This window comes from Pan troglodytes, chromosome 5 (genome assembly GCF_028858775.2).
Source record: "Pan troglodytes isolate AG18354 chromosome 5, NHGRI_mPanTro3-v2.0_pri, whole genome shotgun sequence".
In the NCBI taxonomy this organism is placed as follows: domain Eukaryota; kingdom Metazoa; phylum Chordata; class Mammalia; order Primates; family Hominidae; genus Pan; species Pan troglodytes.
Genome location: NC_072403.2, coordinates 47,406,316 through 47,431,475, shown reverse-complemented (window position 1 = coordinate 47,431,475; position 25,160 = coordinate 47,406,316). Strand labels below are relative to the sequence as shown.

The 25,160-nt window shown below is 50.2% G+C and overlaps 1 long non-coding RNA gene across 1 annotated transcript; it reads left to right on the top strand.

Moving 5' to 3' along the window:
* Positions 1-50: 50 nt before the first annotated feature.
* Positions 51-22,398, top strand: LOC107971493 (uncharacterized). Its single transcript, XR_001714446.3, has 2 exons — positions 51-192; positions 22,068-22,398. It is a non-coding gene; the product is annotated as an uncharacterized LOC107971493 (long non-coding RNA).
* Positions 22,399-25,160: the final 2,762 nt, after the last annotated feature.

The following is a 25,160-nucleotide window of genomic DNA, read 5'->3' as shown; positions in this document are numbered from 1 at the left end:
AGGGAGGAGGGAGCGAGAGAGCAAGCGGCGGAGGGAGGGGAGACCAACTTCTAGTGCTACCATAATTCGCCTAAAGCAGGTGCAGCAACTTTCACCCCGCCTGGCAGCCCGCTGAGAGCGAGAGAAGACCACGTGCACCAAACTTTAGGGGAGGAAAAATGGGAACGTGGGGCGGCAGATCTGAAAAAGATGGTAGGTGGAGGGACCCCAGGGATTCACCCTGGCCTCGGACTAATCCTATGGGGCGCTTGCAAACCCCGGCCATCCCCTGGAGTCTGGAGGTACGGCCAAGTCCTGATCCCACACGGTTCACTGGTTCCCGGCGGGCTGCGCTCGGCGCGGGGAGTGGCCGGGGGCCCAGAGACGGAGCCAGTGTCAGGCCCGGGCCCTGTCTAGCCTCCCTCCTGCTCCCCACTGCGTGGGGGCTGAGGGTGGGCTTCCTGAGCCGAGGGTAGAGGGTGGGGAGGCCCCTTCAGGGCTTTGTGAACGGTCACCCCCGGGCGCGCACTGCCTCCCTCTGCGGAAAGGGAATTTCCCGTAAAGTGCTCTGCGAACCAGTGAAGAAGGGGCCCAAGGCCAGAGCCATGCGGGCAAAGTGAAGTGCAAAGTTGAGGCAATTATCCGGACAAATTAGATTGTAAACAAAACCCCGCGTCTCTGAACATCGCTTTTGCCCTGGGGAACTGGAGGGATTGTGGTGGTGGCGGCGATGGTGTGTTTGGGTTGGGAGGGGGAGGTCTGGGTGAGGAAATGCCCACGGCCCAAGGGGGAGGGCTGTGTTGGTAGCAGACGCACCACTCAGAGTCCCGTGGAAATCTCAATACCCGTCCCCCTCCCCGCCCCACACACGCCGGAAACATCTCCCATCTGTCTGCATGTGTTGGGGGTGGGGAGAAGTGAAGGAGGCCTCAGGGGTCCTCATGAAGTACCCCAACCCAGCTCAGTGATGCCGGGTCCCCATGACCAAGGGAGGATCCTGTTGTGGGATCAGGACAAGAAGACAATGGCTCTTGAAGCCTCTCCTGGCCCTAAATCCTCAGGTAGGTGGACAAGAGGCTGGCATAGTATGTGAGCCCCTGTGGAGTGGGAGCTGGAAGCCTGAGGTGTGGGGTCGGAGCTGCAAGGATTGATGCTTAGTTGCCTGGGGGGAGGGGATTTCTTGGCCCTTCCAGTGGTCCTTGAAAGAAAAGGGGACCTCAGAGAGGAGGCACCCTCTTGGGTTGTTTTTCATCACTTCTGTCTCTTTTCTGCAATGTTAGTGACACCTGCACATGTCCCCATTTTATGTATTTGCCCTGTTGGGCAAGTGTGACAGGCATACTTAGGTCCTACTGGAGCGTTTTAGATTTCTAGGTGTGAAATTGTGCAGGGAAGACTCTAAGTGCCATTTATGTGGATATCTCAGTGTCCTTTCCAGTGTGGCAACTGAGATAACCATAGCCATAAGAATAAAATAACAGCTAACATCTGAGTCGTACCACCCACCAGCCATTTAATCTTAACAGTAACCCCAGGAGGGAGATATTTTTATTATCTCCATTTTATAAAAGAGGAAACTGAGGCACAAAGAGATCAAGTCACTTGCCCGGGCTTACACAGCTGCTGGTCAGTGATGAGCCAGATTCCAACTAGAGCCACTTCAGTGAGGACAAGAAAGAAGCTCATGGTGGTCTCTGAAGCGACACTGCCTGCTTGTGGGTTAGCTGAGGGGAAGGATATTCTGGGAGAAAGAAAGCCCTTGGTAGTACTATCTGATTTACCTTCTGTTGAGGCCCAGCTCTGGTGGAAATCATGGTGTGTGGACAGCCCTAGGCCAAGCCTGGAGTGGCAAGTCCTTGTGTCAGACCAGCTGGGCCAGTGACTATGTCCTCAGTTCTTCCTATCCTTCTTGCAGCAAAGGCTGAGGGTGGGGTGAGAACTAGGGGCTTTGGAGACAAAAGAGAGAATTTCTGTAGGGGGGTATTGAATGAGGTGACCTCCGAGGGGCTTCTCCAGCCCTTTTCTGGCTGGTTCACTGAATGTTTTTCCCATCCCCTTCCTGCAGCAGCCCTTGTACCTTACACATGGGCTCACTTGCCTAGAGGGATTGCCCTGGGAAATGCTTCACTTTCAGTTCAGTTTACCCCTCATCTCCAGGCCAGTTCAGTTCCCAGCTCCCTGTGAGCTACAGTGGGGGCTCAAGGCATCAAAAGACCCTGTCTTGTCTTCACCTAAAGGGCATTTTAGCAAGGAAGACAAAGCCTCCCCAAAGAAAGATACAGAACAAATGCCCCTAAATCAAAGAAGCCAGTCCAAAGCCCTTCTTCCTGGTGCAAGAGCTTCGTTAAGAAGGTTGAAAAGAGTAGCCCTTGGCTCCAAAGTGGGAGTGACCGGGAGCAGGCAGGAGGGTCCTCTTTCTGTCCTTGTTCCTTCACAGGACTCAGGGCAGGTGCAGGTGCTTTGGTGGTGGCCGGAACCAAGGCTCATGGCTTGGCCCCTCCAGGGGGGCCATAGTTAAGAGCACAGGGGCTAGAGTCAGGCAGCCTTGGGTTGAACTTCAGCCTCTGTCACTTAACCAGTGTGTGACCCAGGCAAGTTACATGATGTTTGAGTCTCAGTTAACTCACTCATCACCTCACTCATCAATTGGGAGGTTGGGAGGCCTCCTTGGGTGTTTGGGAGGGAGGATGGGCAAAACTTCTAGCCTGGTAATGTGTTCCTCACATGCTTTCCATAATTACTTATTTTCCCCTTGATGAGCTCCAGGGTCCTCACTTAAAATGACGAATGCTGACCTCACAAAACTGCAAATCATGAGTTGCCACTTATTAAATGCTTGCCAGGCAGTCGAATAACGTGCTGTTCAGCTTATCACCCCAGCAATGGTGACTCTTCTCCAGGTGAAGCTAAGAGAGGTCAAATGACTTGCTCAGTTCACATAGCTAGGAAGTAGTGTGGCGAGGACTTGCTCCCAGGTCTCCTGCTTTGAAGCAGACGCCCTTTCCCAAGGTCAGCCGCCACCCTATTGTGGAGGTGAAGTGGGCTGATGGATGAGCTTGTTCCTAGCAGCAGGCCTGATACTCAGGAGTAGGTTGGGGTGGTAGTGGTGTGTACATCTAGAAACATTTGCTTCATTCCCATGGTCCCAACAAACCTAAGCCCAGACAGTTTATGTTTCTATTATTATTATTATTATTATTATTATTATTGAGACAGAGTCTCACTCTGTTGTCCAGGCTGGAGTACAATGGCACAATCTCGGCTCACTGCAACCTCCACCTTCTGAGTTGAAGCAATTCTCCTGCCTCAGCCTCCCGAGTAGCTGGGACTACAGGCTCATGCCACCATGCCCTGCTAATTTTTGTATTTTTAGTAGAGATGGGGTTTTGCCATATTGGCCAGGCTGGTCTCGAACTCCTGACCTCAAGTGATCTGCCCGCCTTGGCCTCCCAAAGTACTGGGATTACAGGCATGAGCCACTACACCTGGCCAAAAACTAATTTTTAGTTATTGAGGAATAAAACTTCATCAGCATAGGCCGGGTGTGGTGGCTCACGCCTGTAATCCCAGCACTTTGGGAGGCCGAGGCAGGTGGGTGGATTACCTGAGGTTAGGAGTTTGAGACCAGCCTGACCAACATGGAGAAACCCCATCTCTACTAAAAATACAAAATTAGCCAGGTGTGGTGGCACATGCCTGTAATCCCAGCTACTCAGGAGGCTGAGGCAGGAGAATCGCTTGAACCTGGGAGGTGGAGGTTGCAGTGAGCTGAGATCGTGCCATTGCACTCTAGCCTGGGCAACAAGAGCGAAACTCTGTCTCAAAAAACAAAACAAAAAACAAAAATAAAACCCACTTTATCAGCATAATACAGTAACTCCACTCCACTCCTAAGTATATGCCAATAAAAATGCATATGTACATATGTTCACCAAAAGGCATACACCAGAATGCTAGGCCATCTATTCGCATGTGCTCACTATTCACAACAGCTGTCAACAATGGAATAGGTGACTAAACCACGGTCTTGTCATCCATGGGCTAGTCCTTGGCAATGAGAATGAGCAAACCATTGCCACGAGCAACAACATGGAGGAATCTCACAAATACAACGTTGAGCATAAAAGCCAGACACGAAAGAAAACACAGTTTGATTCCATTGATAGGAAATTCAAAACCCAATCCAAGGAATTGATGGCATTAAAACTCAGGAGCATGGCTGTTTTAGGTGGGGGTGTGACGGAGGGGCACAAGGGGGTCTTTTTGAATTTGGGAGTTGGTTACATGCATGTGTTCACTTTGTAAACATTAATTGAGCTATACATTTTATGCTTAAAAGTGAAACATGTAAAAATCATTGCTAATATAGGCCTTTCCGTGACTCTCCTTCTTTCCCATTCTCCATCCTTCCCTTGTGGTTTCCTGAAGTTGGCCTTCCCAAGTAAGTTTTCTACTCTTACTCCTTTGGTATTGCTTGGGTATCTCAAAATTTTCTTTTGTTTGAGTTATTTATTTTTATTCACTTTTGGGGCATAGTAAAGTATCAAGCAATTAAAATTTTAAATGAAAGGTAGCCTGCTCCTTGTTTTTACTTGCGTTTTGCTGAACTTCATGCTGCCGAGATGAATGTCTACATGTTTGTTGCATGTGTTGTGTGTGTCTCTAGGTCACTTACTTAAGAGGCTGCTGGAGAGGATTCTACCATATCAGTGTGTCCCATCTTGTTTTGTTACCCAGCCTCCCACTGATGGGACAGTTCAATTGTAGTGGATATTTGGGTATTATGATCTCCTTGCTGCAGTAGGCTTCCTTCTGTGACCTCCCTCCCCACTGTGCCTCTCCTTCCCCCCTGTGGTTCTTCTACTCCATAATCTTTTCCCTTTCCCATCTCCTCACTGTTCCTCCATTCCCTGCTTCCCAATCTTTCTGACTGGGAAAGACCTAGGATCTGTGCCGATTGGAGGTGAGGGAGGGATAGGAGAGGGACAGCCTTTTCCTTTTCCACAAAGGCTCCTCTTCCCCAAGATCAATGATGATTTAAAGAAAGAAATATTTCATTAGGGGTTGACATCTTAATGAACCGTGCCAGGAACCTTCAAGGCACTCTCTAGGCTTCCTCGGTTTTAAGCAGGGCTCCTACCTCTGGGGGAGGCTTATCAGTTTACCATATTGCCCCAAGTAGATGACCATGGTAGTGTGGGTAGCTGTGCCAGGGGCTGTGGAGGAGAGGGCCCCCAGGACTGGGGTGAGGCTGGCTTGTCCTTCTAGGTGCCAGGCTGACCGGGTGCCTGGGCCCTTGGAGGTATTTGGAGTTACTTTTGGGACTTTTAGGGAGTCAGAGACTCAGGCCTTGTCCAAAAGGTCGTGGGCATGGGACTTTGGGCTGATTGGTGGAAAATCAGTCATTAAAGATCAGGAAATAAGCGATAGCTTGACAAGCAGTGAGCAATTTTCCACTAATTGGAACACAGCATCTTTAGGTCAAATGAGATCCCTACATGGAGGGATTTCTGTGCAGGAAGAGAGCATGACACACAGAGAGGGGCCAAGAGAGCCGACCCAGTGCCTTATCCCTCCCCCATGCACCCCACCCATGGGGGTGGGGATGTGGTGGAGGATGCATGAGGGTAGCAGAAGCCCCAGGAGTGGGCACAGAGAAAAGAATTCCTTTTTCCTTCATTTAGTTCTTCCTCATCTTTTTTTTTTTTTTGGACACGGAGCTTCCGCCCTGTTGCCCAGGCTGGAGTGCAGAGGTGCAATCGCAGCTCACTGTGATCAACCTCCTGGGCTCAACTGATCCTCCCACTTCAGCCTTCCGATTAACTGTGACCACAGGTGTGAGCTACCATGCCCGGGTAGAGAAGGGGTCTCTGTGTTGCGCAGGTTCGTCTCAAACTCCTGGACTCAAATAATTCTCCCGCCTCAGCCTCCCAAAGTGCTGGGATTGCAGGTGCAAGCCACCTCGTCCGGCCCTTCCTTATCTTTTAAGAGCTATCCCACATTTTCCATCCACTTGAAGACTTTTGGATTTAAGTCTCAATTCTGTCACTTTTCTAGCCCCAAATCCTGAAGCAAGGGGCTTAACCTCAGTTTACTCAACTGCAAGATGGGAAGAAAAATGAGAGTCTGGCAGAGAGGTCGTGAGGACAAGTATGGCTCATGTAGGATTCTTCTCAGTTTAGGCATTGGATAGACTATAGCTACTGTTATTCTTTCTTGATTAACCCAGCCCACTTCTGCCTCTTTCCAGGTGCTCTTTAGCACTCCTATGTCATTGATGTTATAATGTGTTGTTAGCTAACTTATTTAATAAGCTCCCAGTAACTTTTAACAAACCCTATTGGTTGTTAACTGTTTAGCCATTTTATGCCTTATTTCTCCAACTAGATAATAAACTCCTTAATTTAGGGACCCACAATTTCAGTCATTTGGGGATTTCTCATTGCATCCAGCTTAATTTCTTTTGCAAGGTAGCTGCACAGTACATGCATATTGATTTGATTATGATTTGATACTTTAGAGCAAAGTTTAAAAAGCAAAAAATAGCCTAACAAACACTTTAGGGCAAGTTGGTGTCCTGCAGGTATCAGCTGCATGTTGTAGGACATAGGTAATAACTGTGTCTTCAGTGATTGCAAGGAAAGAGCTAGCTAGGGTCAAGGGGGAAACCTGGGTAGAAAATGGGACAAGGAAGACTCTCATTCCCTCAGAGCCATCCCCTTCTCTCAGAGGGCTGTGCTCCCCATTCTTCTCATCTCTACTCTGGCTCCCTTTCTGCTTGTTGACTTAGGATGCCTTCAGAACTCTGTTCTTAGCAGAGGATGCATTCCTTCCCCATGGAACCTGGAAGACCTGGGGCTTGGAGTCTCAGCTGCTGGCACTGGAGGGTGAGGTGGGATATGAAGGAGGGAAGTTAAAGCCCAGGTAGACTCACATTGAAAATAGCTGCCACCTGTTGAGCAACAACTGTTCACCAGGCACTTTTAATATGTATCTCTGATTCCCACAACAGTCCTATTTTTTTTTTTTTTTTTTTTTGGAGAGAAAGCAGTGCTCCAAATGTCAGAGGCAATGAACGTAGAGTAGAAATAAGGGAAGATAAGAGAGTCTTTATACATCCCTTATTGTGTGTGGCATCTGGCTGGGTCCACGGAGTGGGGCTCACACACTTCCTCATCCTTGTAATTCTATGCCAGGCCTGGGCCCCAGGCCCCAGCTCCTTCCTGGTTCTCCTGCACCCCCTCTTCTTTCTGGTCTTCACCATGTGCCCTAGGGTCTTCTCTCCTCCAGTCCCCTCTGCTCTTGAGCCATGGCTCTCCAGCCCCCAGGACCTCTCTTAAGGTTGTGAGGCAGCAGGAAGTCCCTGGAGCCAGGCAGCTGAAGGCAAACTGAAGCTGGGTCTTGCTTAAAGAAGAACCACCCATGCATCAGACACTGTGCTAAGCACGCTCCACACATGACCTCATTTCACCTCCCAACAGTCCTCTAAGATGATGCAACACATACTTGTTGGTGCCCTGTCTGGTGCACTGTGACTTTTCACCCCTAAGGCTTCCAATCACTAGTGCCTGACTTTCCTAGCCTAAGGGTTTCCTTTGGGAATTAGAGCCCACTTTTCCACTGTGTGGGAGACCAGAAGTGCCAGGGAACTAACACTTCCTGGGGGAGCCCTCCACCCATAACTGATGGGAATTGGTATATAAATACCCCTACTCCCTCACTCCCCTTGTGGGATAACTCCGAGTCATGTGTGCCATGCATACTCCCAGGGTTTCCTCTGTGGGACTGAGCCCATCCTGTAGCTGGCTTGGTAACATATACTTTGTTGCCTCCTTTCCTTGTCTTTACTTCCCCACTTTTCTACTGGTATTTCCTTCACCTCCTAAATCAACCATTTGCAATGGAATAGTGTCTCAGGGGCTGCTTCTGTGGGAACCCAGGCTAAATCAGGTTGATACTATTATTATCTTCATTCTATAAATGACAAGACTAAAGCTCAGAAAGGTTGAAATTCATACACGGTTCCACAATTATGTAAGTACAGCACCTGTCTTCATACCCTGGCTTGTTACACACCAGAGTGATCACCTCATTGCTCTAGTATACGGCTTCTTGAGGGCCCTTTCCCTCTCAAGAAGACTGGTTCAAGGCAATTCCCCTTGGCCTCCTGCCTTGAGAGGTAGGAGGTGGGGAGCAGGGTGGGTCAGGGGTACACTGGGAGTATTTCCAGCCCACCTAGCCCCCGTCTCCCTGTGGGACACTGGCAAGCAGTCATAGCCAGTCTCTGGATTGCAGGCAGAAAGAGAAGCAGAGAACACCTACAGGGCTGGAGATATGATGAATAGAAAGAAGTGAAAGCCACCTGGAGTGCTGGAAAAGAAGAGGACTGAATCAGGGGTACAAGGCGAGGGCGGGCTCGGGGCTGAGGAATCTTTCTGAGCATTTGCAGTACACAGCAGCTCCTGCAAAAACAGAAGGAATGAGATGAGAGACAGGAAAGGATTTATTTTTTTCTGTCTTATTTTAGAGTCAGGATCTCACTTTGACACCCAGGCTAGAGTGCAGTGACATGACCATAGCTCGCTGCAGCCTTGAATTCCTGGGCTCAAGAGATCCTCCTGCCTTAGCCTCTGAGTAGCTGGGACTACAAAAGGATTTCTTGATGTTAGAGTTTGCTCAGCCAGGGAATGTGGAAAGTCCCCTGCTGAGAACCTTCGGACCAGACAAGAAATTGGCCTCTTTTATGAGAGTGGAGGTGGGCCCCTTGGGACAGGAAAGACCTGATCCCTCCGGAGACAAAAGTTACCTGGTGAGAACACCTTCATGTTTTCTATTTGTTTGGTTTTCATGACACGTTTGTCTTAGTTTAGGTTCTCCCTGAAGCAGACTCTGACAGTGATTCAAGCATAAGTGGTTTATTTGGGAGGTGGTCCCAGAAATACCAGTGGGGGAGCAGGGCAGGGAGAATGAAGGGAAGGCAGCCAATAAAGGGAGTGTTATCCCACTGTCAGCAAGAGGAGTGCAGTCCCACTGAGGACTTGAGCGTGCGTAACACACACCGCACACAAGCCAGCCCACGGACGCAGGCCTTAGGGTACTCATCCACCAACTTCCCCTTCATCGTGGGCTGCGTCCTCCTTCTAGGCGCATTCACTCTCCAGCACTTCCGGCCTGCTCTGGGCTGGAGCCAAGGGTGTTTCCACGGCCAGGAAAAAAGCCTCAGGCAAACAGCAGGTGTTGGCAGTAAGCAGGCTTCTACCTTTAGAGGCGAACACAGAGAGAGATGGGCAGGGCGCCAGTGCCTGCCACACTCTGCCGGTCTGTTCTCCTGCTTAACTTTTCCTTTTCATGAGTCTTTGTGGGCTCATCTCATCTCCCTCTGTCCTGTCTGAAGCACTGGACGTTGCCCCACTCTGTCCTCGTCATCTGTGCTCTCGGACAAGCCCATCTACTCTCATGGTTTTACCTTCCACTTTTGAGATGGTGGCTCCCACTACTATCCTGTGTGGGACTTGGATCCCATGCGCGTGTTTGTGGGCCTCCAGGGATGGCACACTCAACATGTCCCCAGCCCAAGCCATCTTCTGTATCCATAACATGCTCCACCTCTGCATTTTCTCCCCATTGGTGGCACCATAATCTACCCAGTCACTCTAGAAACTAGAATCATCCCTTGGTTCTCCTTATCCCTTCCTCTTCACATCCAGTCACCAAGTCCTGTGGCTTCCAAGGCATTTCTCAGAGTCATTCCCTCCTCTTTACCTCCACTTCTCCTACTATTGGTCAGGGCAGGACCTTCATCATCCCTCATCTGGAGTATTCCAATAGCTTCCTACCTGGCCTCCCCACTTCCAGCCTTGTCCTCTTCCGGAGCCTCCTTTCAGTGCATCCTCCACAGTGGTGAAAAAGTTCTATCTAACATGCCAGCCCAGGCTGGGTGTGGTAGCTCATGCCTGTAATCTCAGCACTTTGGGAGGCTGAGGCAGATGGATTGCTTGAGGCCAGGAGTTCAAGACCAGCCTGGACGACATGGCAAAACCCCATCTTTAATAAAAATTAAATAAATACAATTCCAGCCTGAACTTGTCATGCCCTGCTTAAGATGCATTCAAAATTCAAGCACCTTGGTTGGGTGCACAGGGTACAAGTATCCTTTCTTGAACCTCTGGTTCTATCCCTGGCCACTCCCAGCTCTGCCACCTGGGACTTGTGGCATGTGCTATGCTCTTCCATGTAGCTAGGCTTCCTCTCAGACTGTGTCCTCTGTTTGGAATATCTTTTCTCCCATATGCTTTCACTGCTGACTAAGACCCAGCTCAGATGGCACCTCTTCTTGGAAGTCTTCCCTGAATGCCCCAGGCTGGATTAGACACTCTTCTTTTGTGTTCTTGTATCAGTGCAAACATCAGAAAATCCACTTCAAATGGGCTTAAATAACAATGAAAATTGACTGACTCTTGTAACTGAAAGTCAAGGGAGCAGGACTCACTGCAGATGATGTGTGATCCAGGGGCTTAAAATGATGCCCTTGGGTGCTCCCATTGCTTAACTCTGCCTTTTCCTGGGTGGGCTTTATTCTTAGAGTCCTTGGAGGGAGTCCCATCAGCTTCAGACTCACATCCAGCCCACTTCAGTCCAGTGAATTGTTCAAGCCAACACTTAGCTTATTTGGACTTGACTAGGGATTGACTTGCCCTTCTCCAAACCCATCAAAATGGCCAAGGGCTTACAGTGTTCTACTTCAGGGGTTGGTGGATTATGGCCAAATCCTGCTTACCACTTGTTTCTGGAAATAAAGTTGTATTGGATCACAGTCATACTCATTTGCTTATGTATCATCTGTGGCTGTTTTTGTGTGACCAGGGCAGAGTTGGGCAGTGGAGGCAAAGACCAGCAAATTTTGCTGTATTTTAACCTCTACAGGCTATGAGGCAAAATTGAGAATATGATGCAGGGATTTACATAACAAGAGAGAAAACAAATTTCCACAAAACTTTTATTGATGAAATTAGAATGACAATAATAATTGAGAACTTTTTTTTGTACTACAGGTCTACTAATAAGAAGAATGAAATTTGGGGAAAGGGGATAACATTTTGCTTGGTTGGGGTTCAAAGTTAACGCTCCCTATTATCAAAGCGACCACCAATGTTCATCTGTGAAAACCACTTAGCTAACAGAGCATACAAAACCAGGCAGGATTTTGTCTGTGAGCCACAGTTTGCAGACTCCTGAATTAAATCAAAGCATTACAGAGCTAAGGGAAGAGACAGTGGGAAGCTGATGCTGGAGATGATACTGACCCCATAGGTCTGTGGGAGGCATCTTATAAGGCATTTCTTTATAAGGCAAGTTCATGTCCATTGAGCTCCTTAATCTTGACAACAATTCCATGAGGGTAGGCAGGGTAAGGATGGTTGTACACTCTTCAGAGAGGAGACTGAGGCTCAGAGAGAAGTGGCTTGTCTGAAGTTTCATAGCAAAGCCTCTCTGGGACACCTTTGAGGATGCTAAGACATGGGCCTTGGAACATGTGCTTTGTTGAGTAATTGAACAATTATGGTGTCTCCTGGTTGGAAGACAGGCTGAGCCTGCAGAGGGACAGGCTGGTCTGAACATGGTCTGGAAGGCTAAGTTTCCAGCTGGCTCTGTGACATCCAGTGGTCTCCAGGAATGGGGCTGGTCAGCATGGTGCCTAGGAACCCAGTGTGGCTTCAAGGTTCTCTGAGCATAGGCCTGTCTCCCTATGCAGGACTGGGGATACCAGCGTAGCAGCTAGAAAGAAATCAGGGCTGGGCGTGGTGGCTCACACCTGTAATCCCAGCACTTTGGGAGGCCAAGGCAGGAGGATTGGTTGAGACCAGCCTGGGCAACATAACGAGACCCCTTCTCTTTTTTTTTTTTTTTTTTGAGATGGAGTCTCTCTGTGTTGCCCAGGCTGGAGTGCAATGGCGCGGTCATGGCTCACTGCAACCTCTACCTCCTAGGCTCAAGCGATTCTCCTTCCTCAGCCTTCCAAGTAGCTGGGATTACAGGCACCCACCATCATGCCCGGCTAATTTTTGTATTTTTGTAGAGACAGGTGTTTTGTAGAGATAGATGTTTCATGTTGGCCAGGCTGGTCTTGAACTCCTTACCGCAGGTGATCTGCCCGCTTCAGCTTCCCAGAGTGCTGGGATTACAGGTGTGAGCCACCATGTCTGGCCATGAGACCCCTTCTCTACAAAAAATACAGTAATTAGCCAGGCATGATGGCGTGCGCTTATAGTCCCAGATACTCAGGAGGCTGAGGTAGGAAAATCTCTTGAGCTCAGGAGGCGGAGGTTGTCGTGAACCAAGATCTCACCACTGCATTTCAGCGTGGGCAACAGAGCAAGACTCTGTCTCAAAAAACAAACAAAAAAATAGAAATCAGACTTCAGACAATAATGCCCAGCCCCACAAACAAAGATTTTGACCCTCTACCTCACTGCCTGCAGCCTTCAATGCCTGGCCTCATCTGGGTTCCTGAGGAGCAAGCCTGCATCCTGTGTCCTGTGGGCAGGCTGTGGGCAGCCCTCCTCCAGGCTTACCTTGCCTCAGGTAGGGCTGCCCAAGGTCAGGGAGGGTGGGTGGAGGCAATCAGATGTGAAGGACAGATGCTGAGTTCCTTTCCAGGATGATGATTTGTGGGTACTGAGCATGTGTGTTCTGGTACATACAAATACACAGACACTTCACACATTCCCTGTCTCACACACGTTTTCACACTCCCATAGTCACCTCCATCTTCACTACCACCATCTCATACTCACATACATGCACAGTCTCGTGGTTTCTCACTTTTTTTTTTTTTTTTGAGATGGAGTCTGGCTCTGTCACCCAGGCTGGAGTGCAGTGGCACGATCTCAGCTCACTGCAACCTCTGCCTCCCTGGTTCTGGTGATTCTCCTGCCTCAGCCTCCCAAGTAGCTGGGATTACAACCATGCACCACCACACCCAGCTAATTTTTGTACTTTTTTAGTACAGACGGGGTTTCACCATGTTGGCCAGGCTAGTCTCGAACTCCTGACCTCAGGTGATCTGCCCGCCTTGGCCTCCCAAAGTGCTAGGATTACAGGTGTGAGCCACCGCGTCCAGCTGGCTTCTCACATTTTTTCATGCACTCTCAAGCTTGCACAACATATTCATATGCACAACATGTTCATACATACCTCTATTAGTTTCCTGGGACTGCCACAACAAAGTATCACACACTGGGTAGCTTAAAACAACAGGAATTTATTGTATCAGTTTTGGAGGCCAGAAGTCCAAAAGCAAGATTCCTTCTGAGACTTGTGGGGAAGGGCCTTTCCTTGCCTTTGCTGGCTTCTGGTAGCCCCAGGTATTCTTCGGTTTGGAGGTGCATCACTCCAGCCTCTGCCTCCATCTGTCTCTGTGTCTTCACATGGACATCTTATAAGGACACTAGTCATAATGCATGAGGGCCACTCTATTCCAGTAGGGACTCATCCTAACTGATTACATCTGCAATGATACTGGTTCCAAATAAAATCATATTCGGAGGTTCTGGGGTTAGGACTTCAATATATCTTTTTTGGGGAGGAGCACAATTCAACCCAAAATACCACCTACAGCCATAAAATCTCACATACATAGGCCATACTGCCATAGTGACACAGATATAAAACACACATTCCCATAGTCACAAAAATCACACACTCCCATATACACTTGCAGGATCAGACACTCCCATGGTCCCCCCACATGCACGCATACACACACATGGCGAGGTCATCACATACACACTCCTTTAGTTTCCCAGTCTTACAGCCCTACACACCCCCTACAGTCACACCCCTTCGCACACCCTCCTGTCCCCGCCTCACTCCCAGAGGCCACCCTGTGGAGGTCATGCTTAGAGACCCGGCACATTTGCAGCCTCGCACTTGGCTCATACATCTCACATCCTCTCCCACCCACACAGTCTCTCCCCTCTGACTCCTCCGCCCAGCTCACCAGTTCCTGCACCAACCCTCATGGCAAGGAGGCAACAGACTGGCTCTGTCCCACTCCAGCGGGGGCACCAGATGGCTCCCCCCTTGTCCTCTGGAATCTGGTGCCCCCACAAGCCTGCCTTTTCAGGCTCCCACGCTTCCCTCTCAGGGACAGACAGACAGAAACATCCACACACTCTCATGCTCACACACGCGCCCCTCCGGCAGCCCCACGGCAGCAGTCTGTTCCTCATTATGGGCCAATGTGCCTGTTTACTCACCCAGCTGGAGATGGTTAGAGAGTGATAAATAATGAAAGAGAAAACAGGCTTTTCCCCTCTGTGGCTTCTATTTATGTAACATGTGTCACTGTGCATTCACAGACTTTGTTTCGGAGCTGGTTGCAGGAAATAGTTTATTTTTTCCGGACGGTGGCTTAAGGGGTGGGGAGGTGGGGGGCAGGGTTTGGGTTTCTGATCTCACGCCCATAGGAGTTTCGGAATCTGGCTCCCAGAGTCCTCTTCCCCTGGTGCCTCCTCTCCTCGCCTCCCCTGACATCCCCGGGGTGGGCATCATGGCTAGAGGCTGCCTCAGAACCAGGTTCTCCCACTCCACCTATTTGGAATGGGCTGGGGTGGTTGGGGGCCCCTCCCAGCTGCCTCTGAAACCTCCCAGACAGATGGGCTTGTTTTAAGAGCCAGACAGCTTGAGGCTGGACTCCCAGAAAGGAGGCAGTTGGACAGGGTCTTCCTAGGTAGCCTGCACCTGTTGTTGGGGGAAGATGCAAAAGGATTAATTCTATAAAATAAGAAAAAAAAAGATCCATACCTCATGTTCACTTAGCACTTTCATCCCCGTGGTCTCTCTGAGGCCTCACAACTTTTAATGGCTGCTTCCCAGGTGAGAGAACTGGAGGAGGGCTTGCCATGGTCTGTGCAACTGGCTGATGAGGAGCCAGAACTTCACACTCAGGCCTCTGAGTCCAGAAGAGCCTCACACACCCCACTGCCTCCTCCTCCCAAGGATGCCTCCCTTGGTAAAGTTCTGGTTGCCCTCACTCATTCTAAGGTGATGGGAGTAGTTATAAGGGTGTGGGGGTTGGAATTTGGGGAATGGTGAGTCATCAGAGGTCTGAGAAGTGTCCCCTTCTCCACCCTTTCCTAAACATTAAGGTGAGCCTCCTTTGGGTGACAAGCCAGGGAAGGAAGAAGCAGCAGAAGGCTGCCCTGCTCCCCAACCCCCAGTGCAGGGAAGCTCTTGGGAAGCTGGAAAGGCACCTGCCCCCACCTGAGCCTGTCTTTTTGAATGCCAGGGCAGGGAGACAATGTCTTTGTTTGACATGGAGCCCTGGTTGTATCCCAGGCCACCTGCTGGGGGGACCCAGAGGTTCTGACCTTTGAGGAATATAGCATCCACTATGGAAAATGGGCCCAGAAGCCCCCAACTCCTGCAGACTGTGGGGGATGAATATATACAGGTGCCATGGGATTAAGGTGCAGGGCAGAATCCTGCCCAGTGACCTCGGGGTTCTTGCAGGGAGCATCCCACAGGAATCTCCTGGCTGGGGGGTGAAGCAGCCACCTTCCCAAGACAAGGACTTTAAACACGGTGTGACAAACAAGAGCACATATGGGCCAAGGGCAAAAGAGAAAAAGTGCTAAGGAGGCGGTTTTCAAATTTAGTGGGTGTCAGATTCACAGGGGAGCTTATTAAATGCGGATCCCCAGGCTCCTTTCCTGGCGTTGATTCAGCAGGTCGGGGGGGTGGGGGGCAGGAATCAGCATGGTTAGCAAGTTCCTGAGAGTTCTTGGACTGGTGGTTTCCCAAAGACTGGGAGACAACAGTGCCCTATGTGGGCCCTGGAGGCAACCCCCCTGCCCAACGCATAAAGATGAGATGCAAGCATCATGGTTAGGTCAGGAGGGAATTTGACTTCCCCCAAAGAGTGAGAATGATTTGGTTAGAGAATGATAAAATTTATTTGGTCCGAAGGAAGGGAGGGAGGAAGAGAGGAAGGAAAATATAATTTACCAATACCTATATGTGCCAAGCTGTTACATGATGCTTTTCGTTTTGCTTTGTGCTTTTGTTTTTCAGAGACAGGGTCTTGCTATGTGGCCCAGGCTGGAGTGCAGTGGCACAATCAAATCATAGCCCACTGCAGCCTCGAATTCCTGGGCTCAAGCGATTCTCCTGCCTCAGCCTTCCGAGTAGCTGGGACTACAGGTGCATGCCACCATGCCTGGCTGTTACACGACATTTTTACCTGGCTGCTTTGACTTTTTGACATTCATATCCATTTTTGGAACCTAAAACGCTGTCAACATTCTATTTCTTATTACCAAGTAATGCTCATACAGACATACCCGCCACAGCCCGAGTCAAAACTGTGTGTCAGCTGGGATGTTGTGCACACCTTGGAGCATCTACCACATGCCAGGCATTGTGCTTTGCATGTACTGCTTTGTTTTTTACTGCACCGCAACACCGACAGGCAATACTATTCCCATTTTACTGATGAGGACAGCAAGGGTCAGAGAGGTTTAGTCACTTGCCTAAGGCCACCCGGCTACATCAACCCTGGCAACAGGAAGAGCTGGTGCTTTTGTTTTTTTACTGATCCAGGGAGAGGCCCTATTAGGGAGGTAGAGGGACTGAATCCAGATCCTGCTTTATAGCCCCCTCTCCAGGACTCCCTCCCTCCCACTCTGGAATGGAGAGGTGGATGGAGAGGCACCCTCTCTGCCACTCACTCAACCCCTCTGCCTTTGGGACCCTATAGACTCTCATACAGCCCACCCAGCTTGCACCCTGAGCTCTCTCCCAAGAAGCTGAGCACCTGGGGTCTCAGGTACTCCCTTCCAATTCAGTCCCTGGAGCACTTATGGCTCTGAGGGAGTCCCCGGAGAGGGGGCTGAAAGAGGTGGGGGAGCTTAAGGAGCACCTTTCCTGGGCTTCCAGGAGCCTCTTACATCCCTATCCCCTTGGCAGAATGGGTGTATCACAACTGGAGGGTGGGGGTATGGGGACGGCAGAGCTGGCCAGACCTATGGTCCCAGATGTTTGTTCAGGCTGTGGGCTGAGCCTGATTTCAGATGTGTGGCAGCTTCATGGGAGTCCTGCCCAGACTCCCACATGGACACTCACTTGCTTACTTGCACACACGCGTGCCCTCATGCGACTCCCCTCCACACAGAGTTCCACTTGTGAAAACCCAGACAAAGCTCCAGACTAATGTCCCTGTGGACAGTGACATGAATGGTAAAAATCATCCTCAACCCCAGGTGCTCTGCACATGCTGACTCTAAACTTCACATTGATCCTGCAAGGATGCTTTCCCTGATGACCTCCCCCTACCCACCACACACCTTATAGATGAGAAAAATGGGCTTCAGAAAAGCCAAGTGACTGGTCTGAGGCCACACAGCGACCCCACGGCAGAGCGGGGACTGGGGTCTGTCTGTTGCGGAGCTCACCCGCGTCCCTCTCACCAGGCTGCTTTTCCCGTCTGGCTCCCAGGACCCAGCAGGTGTTCAGCACGTCCACTGATGAATGTGTATGTCTGTGTTTTCTTTCACACACAGTGCAGGCTCCAGCTGCCCCTCTCTCCAAACCGACTCTGAGCTGTGATCTCCCTGCAGGCTCAGAAACTTGCAGACCACTTGGCTTCCTCTACAGCCAGAACTAGCGCCAGCCTGAATTCTCTGGGCTCCAGCCTCAGTTTCCCCTGAGTTTCTTAGGTCTGCACACCTGAGCAAGTCCCTCCCTGCTTTGAGCAGACCCACAGCACTGGTTGGGCTCCTGCTCCAGGCCTGACCCCCACTGTGGAAGCCTCTGGGGTCCAGCCACCTCCATCCTCCTCTCTTCTTCCCAAACGTCAGGCCTGGCACTGCCCCCGCTCAGCCCCCGCTCCCTACGGCCCCCTGGGAGCCCAGGCTTTGCTTGAGGGCAGCAAGTGAAGCAGGCTGTAACAGAGAAACCTCAGGCTCCTCTTTAGAAGTCCCCGGAGGAGGCAGATCTGAGGAAAGGCTGCCGAGAAGGCGCCTGCAGCAATGTCAGCTTGAGAACAACCCGGCTGACAGGATGCTGAGCGGGGATTAAGGTCGGGATCAGGGAAGCCGGGGAAATGAAGGCAAGTTCCCTGCTCCCCTCGCTGCCACCGCTGCCGCTGCGGCTGGGTTTGTCTTCTTGTTTGTTCTGGCTCTGGGAAAGTGGGCGGGGAGAGAAGTGGGCAGGGGTGAGGTGGGGAGGTGGAGGGAAGGACAGGGGGGAGGTGGAGAAGGGCTGGTATGGGGGTGGAGGGAGGTGGAGGGAAGAGAAAGTCAGGCCTCCTCTGGGTCTTGGGGCTCAGCCAGGGATGGGGCAGAGGCACAGATGGCCCTTACCTGGGACCCTTCCCCTATACCTGTCCCTATAGCTGGTCCACCAGCCAGTGGAGCAGCCAGTCGCCCCCCGACCCCCACCCCGGAACCCTCCCTCATGTCCTGAGTGTGGGTGGCAGGACCAGTGAGAACACAATTGACCTTGCCCTGAGAGGCTCCCAGCTCAATGAAGCAGATGCAGTCTACCTCCAGAGAGGAGGTGAGCCTATTTCCACCTGTCTACACATGCAAGATCCCCTGTTCTGGGGAAAGACCATTACCCCAACCTGCCTCATCATTGACATGTCACAAGAGTCCAGCCAAATGGGCTACTGATTTCCAGGTCATCCAGTGCACCACAATTCCAGTGAAACCTCATATCCTTGCATTGCCATTGGTGTGGTAGTGAAGAACGTGGCTTCTGGTTTCAGACTGCAAGGGGTCACCTTTTGGCTCTGCCACTGATTTGCTATGTCACATTGGGCAAGCTGGCTAACTTTCTATGCCTCAGTGGGATAAAATCATAGCACCTCCTTATAAACTTGTCAGGAAGATAGAGGGAGTGGACACGTGCGAAGTGCTTGGCATAGGGCCTGCCATGGAGGACAGAAGACATACGCCATAGGGTAGCTTTATTTATTATTGAGGCAGAGTACAGGAATAAGTGTGGCAATTTGAAGTGACTTGGCTGAAAGCTTCCTTGGGGGAGGGGTGTGGAAATCTGATTTAGGAAGCTGAGACTGGGCAGGGGTAGAGAAGTGAATTAGGGGTATGGAATAGAGCTCCCATTTGCCAGGTGAGTGAGTTAAGGATGTATCTGGTGAGAGGCAGAGAGGATGAATTTTCTAGAAGCCCCCATCCCAGCCAGGCTTTCTCCAAAGTTCCCACTTTAACTAGGGGTAACTCTTCCAGCCCTGCCAAGGGCAAGCCAGGGGTGCCAAGACCATGAAAAGATGCAGTTTTTCATGGTGACCTTCCCAGAATGGAGTCTATTCTAGAAACCCTAGCCATTCAGGGAGACTCCACTTGTACCTGGGTTTTCTGGACCTGGCAAGGGAAGAAACAGGCACAGAGAGTACAAACCTGGAGGCAGATCATCCCTGGGGTTGGGTTCCAGCTCTGTGACTGATCATCTATGTGCCTTGGAGCCAGTCAATTAGCCTCTCTGGACCTTAGCTGCCAGGTCTGTGAAATGAGATAGTAATATGTACCTTAAGAGTTGTAATGATGAGCAGTTACTCCATAACTATCCACTGTTGACATTCAGCTTAGCAAAGAGTTGCTGAGGTCCAGCCAGTTACTGGGGCCCCAATGAATGAGAGACCCTTTCCTAGCCCTCGATAGCTGGTGGCCTGCATGTGAGTCCAAATATGATGCTGAAGGCAGTGGTGCTACCTTAAAGGTCCACCTGGGAACCAAAGAGAAGGAGTTCCTGGCATCCACATCCCAGGCTGCAGGGCCTGCTCCCCTGGCCCACCCTGCAGCCCTGCTTGGGTGTCCCTATCTCTGGACACCCTGGCCAGCAGGCTGGGGATGGGGAGAGTGTTGTGGGGGGAGGGGAATGAGAACCTAGGATGGGGTTCTGGGGTTCTGGTAACTGGGGAAAAGCTCTGCTGGGTCTGATTTCTGAGGGAAAGCCTTAGGCAAGGAGGCCCAGTCCCTGCAGAAGTGTGTGAGGAGCACCTTATTGGGGATTTTATCTCTAGGGGCCTGGTTCTAGAATTTTAAAAACACCTTTTCTTTTCTTTTTGTTCTGTTAATAGAAGTTATGTATATTTATTGTTTAAAAAATGGAAAATACAGGCCAGGCATAGTGGCTCATGCCTGTAATCCCAGCACTTTGGGAGGCTGAGGCGCGTGGATCATGAGGTCAGGAGTTCAAAACTAGCCTGGCCAAGATGGTGAAACCCCGTCTTTGCTAAAGCTATAAAAATTAGCCAGGCGCGGTGGCAGGTGCCTGTAATCCCAGCTACTCGGGAGGCTGAGCAGGAGAATCGCTTGAACCTGGGCGGCAGAGGTTGCAGTGAGCCAAGATCCAGCTGCTGCACTCCAGCCTAGGTGACAGAGTGAGACTCCATCTCAAAAAAAAAAAAAAAAAGGAAAATACAGAAAAGCATAAAAAAGGAAATAAAGATCAGCCATAATCTTCCCACCCAGAGATAACCATGGTACGACTTTAGTGTATCTCCTAGTTTTTTTTAAGCTGACTCTCATACACACATTTACACACACTCACATGGACACACACATTCACACACACATATTCACAAATATACACTCACACGCACTCACACATTTACATACACATATATGTAACTTTTTGTTACATGTTTAATGTACACGTCTTTAAAAGTTTAGAAACAAGATCATGGAATCATGAATACATCACCATTTTGTCAACTAATATTTTTATTAAATAAAATATTGATAACTTTTCCCCCAGGTCATTACATATTCTTCTCCAACATAATTTAAAATGACTGTATAGTGCTCTGTCTTTGGGCATAAGGCATATCATTTTATCAGTTATCACCTGTTGGTCATCCATCCATTTCTAGATTTTTGCTATTATAAATAATACTGAGGTGAACATCCTTGCAGAGAAATCTTCGAGGGGGTCGCTAACTTTCCAATTGTCTATTCATGTCTGTCTACTCCCAGCTTCGATTTTGAGCCTTTCTAGGCAGGATCTGTGTCTGGTTTGTTGTGACCCCAAAGTCTAGCTTGGCTGCTGGTTCACTGTAGGCATCCAATAATGGTTGAATTGAGTTGCTTTTCTAGAGCATGTGCCCTGGGCTGAGGAATTGGGAAGGTGGACTGATGAGGAAAGAGCCCACCTCTCCTGCTAGAACACTCAGGGGTCCCCAGTGCCTCTATGCTGGACCTGCTAACTTCTCCTAGGAAAACACCTTCCCAAGCACAGAGCCACTGGCCATCCCAGAGGCTCACTGAATGGCCCTCCTGTATCTCTTATCTTCCCAGGCAAACTGAACCTTGCCTGGACCCTCCCCCCTCATCCCCTACCCCCCCGCCCTCATCTCTGACTCTTGAGTTCTTTTGTTGTGTTTTCAAGCTGAAGGCCCAGCAGACAGAGCCCTCTCACCTGCCCGTGTCTGCTGGACAATGTTGCGGCAGCTCCCAGCTCCCCATGCAGTGGCCTCCTCCGTGGCCCCCACTTTTGACAGCACAGCCCGCTTGGCTCCTGAGAAGTGCCCACGTGGCACACCTCACCCCTGCCCCTGCTCTGCCTGCCACCTCTCATGGCACCAAAGGAGCCTTTGTCCCTTCCTCATGGGGGCTCTCAGCAGATGCTGTCGTTCTGACTGAAACAGATTTGTAGAATCATGGATTTTGAAGTGGAGACCCAGGTCCCAGTGTTTCAGTGGGTCTTTAAAAAAGAGAGAAAGGGAGAGAGAGATGGAGAGAGAGAGAGAGAAAGTGAGCAAGAGCATGAGAGGTAAGAGGCAAAAGCTGAGAGGTAAAACTTCCAAACTTAATTTCCCCTCACCAGCATCCACACTCCCAACCTCCTGGAATTTCTTCTCTTCTTTTCAATTTTTAATCTCTTCTTTTCCTCTCTTTTCTCTCCCTCTTCCCCCTTTTCACTCCTTTCCTTCTCCTCTTTCTCTGTCTCTCTCTCAGTTCTGACATGAACACCCCCCCACCCTCCTGTCCCCTCTCCCCTCCTCTCCTCCTCTCCCCTCCTCTCCCCTTCTTTTTTAAGTTTTTTTTTTTCTTTTAACTTTCAAGGTCATTCCGGACTCCTGACGCCGCCAGTCCCGCGGTGAGACGTGAGCGCCATTGGCGTCCGTGGCCTCTGTTTCCGTGGCAACCTAGTAACCATTAATTTTCAATTAAAGGAGACAAAAAGCTCGATGACAGCTCCAGGTCTGCTGAAGATGTCAAGAATCTGTATTAATATACAGCAAGAGAGCATAATTGTGTGTCCATCTTCCAGAGCAGCGAAAAATGGAGGGATAATTACCAGCTCGAAAGCCACTCTGTAATTTAGTTCTTACTGTCACCACAGCCCTACACATTAGCATAAATTAAAAGCAGAGTTTATTGTTATCAAAGTGCATTGATATCGCCAGACCTGCTTTCTTCCTTTTAACTGTTTGTTGTGGGTGAGTGACTCCCCAACTCTTGCCAGGGTCTCCCCAGGGTGGGGAGAGTGGAAGTGTGGCTGCCAGACCTGAAAGGTCTAGCTGCCAGCCTCCTTCAGGGCAGGTGGGGACAAGGGTCAGCGTGTTGCCCCTCTGATAGGGTCTGGGGATGATGCAGGGGATGGAGGAGGATTGGATATTTATTCACCTTTCACATGTAAGTGCTTTGTTTTGCCAACGAGTGCTCCAGCTCTTTGCAGAGGGGGCTGCTGCCCTATCGCGGGTCCCCCTTTAGTGCCTAGTACAGTGCAGGGCAGGTGATGAGTGCTCTAAGGCAACGTGTTAAACAAAGGAATGAGTGCATGTGTAGGGTTGTTCTCCCGGGGTGAATGTCAGTGGAGAGACATTGCATTCCCTGTTCAGGGCGTGGCCAGCTCAGGTGGAGATGCTCCTGTCTGTGGCCCAGTTCCTGCTTGGCCACCCAGGACCCCAGCTCCCCAGAGGGGTCCTCTGGACCCCACGACCCTAATCTTGCCGCTTGGCCACCCACCTCCATGGCCTGGGTCCTGCCACGGCCACCGCCTTCATACTCACCTCCGAGTGGTTGGAGAACCTCGAAGTGTCTCGCTGCCAGAGTACCAGTGACAGCCACAGAAATCATGAGTTTCCGTGAATGGGGGATGCGGAGTTTTCTTGTATTCTATCCAGAGAGAGCTGTCCTTCAGAGGGGAATTTAGTGTAATTACCCTTAAGGGAGCGATCCTTACACAGTCAGTCACAACACTGACCTCCTGGCTGAGATTTGACAGCAAAATTGTAGGCTGTGTACTCAACAGAAGGGGCATCCTCCTTTTTTGGGTGTTGAGGGGGGAGGCGGGAAGGAAGGAGGAGGAGGGAAAGGAGACTCAGAGGCTTTGAAAAGAAAAGTGCTGGCTTACAGCTGCCAGGCGAGCGGGTTCTCCTTGGCAAGGCATCTACAGGGCAAGGAGAAGGTGTCCAGAGATCCCCTGGAACTTCACCTGGCTCATGAAGAGGGGCCAAGGTAGGCACTCCAGCCCTTAAGATCTTTGAGCTCTGGTTTGTGATCTTAGCTAAAGTTAATCTTATTGTAAGAAGGATTTGGAGGGTACTAGGCACTATTTGATGAACTTCTCAGGCATGTTTTCCCAAACATATCTGTCCTCGGTCCCTCCCCTGTGCTAGAAGTTCCACTGTTCCTTTTACCTTTAAGTTGACAGATCCAAGACCCTGTAAACCTGCATCTGGGTTACCTGGAAGGACTAATGTGTTAATCTGTGACCACTCCAAATGTAGCATGGATGCATCTCTCAGATGTGCTGGCCCATCACATGACTGAAGCCAAAGGACACAGGGGTCAGGCAAATTTCTGTGAAGGATTGGAAAAAATCTGTTGTATGGGTAGATCTTGATGGACTGTGAAGCCTGGCAAGGAATGGAGGTAAATCCCCAAATCTCAAAGCTGGAAGGGATCCCAGAAGCCAACAGGTCCAAACTTCGCAGAGAAGGAGTCCCCACCTCTCTGTTCTACCTCTATCCAAAACTCAGGGCTGGGCGCGGTGACTCACGCCTGTAATCCCAGCACTTTTGGAGGCCAAGGCAGGCAGATCACCTGAGGTTAGGAGTTTGAGACCAGCCTGGCCAACATGGTGAAACCCCATCTCTACTAAAAATACAAAAATTAGCCAGGCATGGTGGCACGCGCCTGTAATCCCAGCTACTTGAGAGGCTGAGGCAGAAGAATCACTTGAACCTGGGAGGTGGAGGTTGCAGTGAGCCGAGATAGTGCCATTGCACTCCAGCCTGGGTGACAAGAGTGAAATTCTGTCTCAAAACAAAAAACAAAACAAAACAAACAAAAAACAACTCAGCCACCTCTGCCCACACAATTCCTAATAGCACGAGCTAGCTGTCTCTATAGAGGTCCATCCTGCTGTTAAATAGCCCGGACCATTGCCAAATTCCTCCTGAGTGCAAATGAAAATCTGTGTCCGTGAAACTTCTTCCTTCCTTTTGGAGCCCCTTTGGAACAAATCTAGGCTTTCTCTGGCGGGACAGCCCTTCAGCTACGTGGGGACCATGCTCAGCTATTCGTCATCTTCTCCTCCAAGTCTGGGACCCAGTAGACTCATCACCATCTGGCTCATTCTTTCAGGAAAGTGCCCAAAAGGAGTCTGAAAGGGCACAGGACAGCCCAAAATGCAAACCCAATGTTTATTGAGCATCTGCTATGTTCCAGGCAGAAACACCCACCATATCTCTTTTCTTTTTTTTCTTTTTTTCTTTTTTTGGAGACGGAGTCTCGCTGTGTCACGGAGGCTGGAGTGCAGTGGCACGATCTCAGCTCACTGCAGCCTCCACCTCCCAGGTTCAAACAATTCTCCTGCCTCAGCCTCCCAAATAGCTGGGACTACAGGCTCATGCCGCCACGCTCAGCTAATTTTTTGTATTTTAGTAGAGATGGGATTTCACTGTGTTGCCCAGGCTGGTCTCAAACTCCTGAGCTTAGGCAACCCGCCCGCCTCGGCCTCCCAAAGTGCTGGGATTACAGGTGTGCACCACTGCGCCTGGCCCCATATCTCTTTTCATCCTCTCAACCAATTCAATGAAGGGAGGATATATTATTCCCATTTTACCATAGAGAAAAGAAGGACCCAAGAAGCTTCAAATCACTTGCCCCAAATCACCTGCCAGCAAGGGGCAGAGCCAGAACTGGGAG